Below are 364 nucleotides of genomic sequence, written 5' to 3'. Positions count from 1 at the left end.
TCTCCCTCGGAGCCGGCTCCCGGCGGACTTGGGATCAGATTTGGTAGTAATCAGAGCCGGGGCGCGGGATTTTTATAGCTTAGACCCTCTCCTGGAATCACGCAGAACTTGCCTAATAAGCTGACGCTCTCCTGACAGCCCGATTGCGTGCCCCGATCTACTGCTGAATAAATCATGGGGGCCCGTCGGAGCGGCGATGGGCCGAGTTTCGCTATCGCAACCCCAAATCTCACGTCCAATTATATCAACAGATATTTATCGCCTCTGCAGTGAAGTCAGCCGGGCCGGGGGCCGGGGAGCAGGATGCCCCCCCCACCCCATTGACAAAAATACTTGAATGAGATTTCCTAGCGGGCGCGTACTA

The sequence above is a fragment of the Corvus brachyrhynchos genome, unplaced genomic scaffold (genome assembly GCF_000691975.1).
Source record: "Corvus brachyrhynchos isolate BGI_N302 unplaced genomic scaffold, ASM69197v1 scaffold961, whole genome shotgun sequence".
Taxonomy (NCBI): domain Eukaryota; kingdom Metazoa; phylum Chordata; class Aves; order Passeriformes; family Corvidae; genus Corvus; species Corvus brachyrhynchos.
This window is presented reverse-complemented; position numbering follows the sequence as displayed.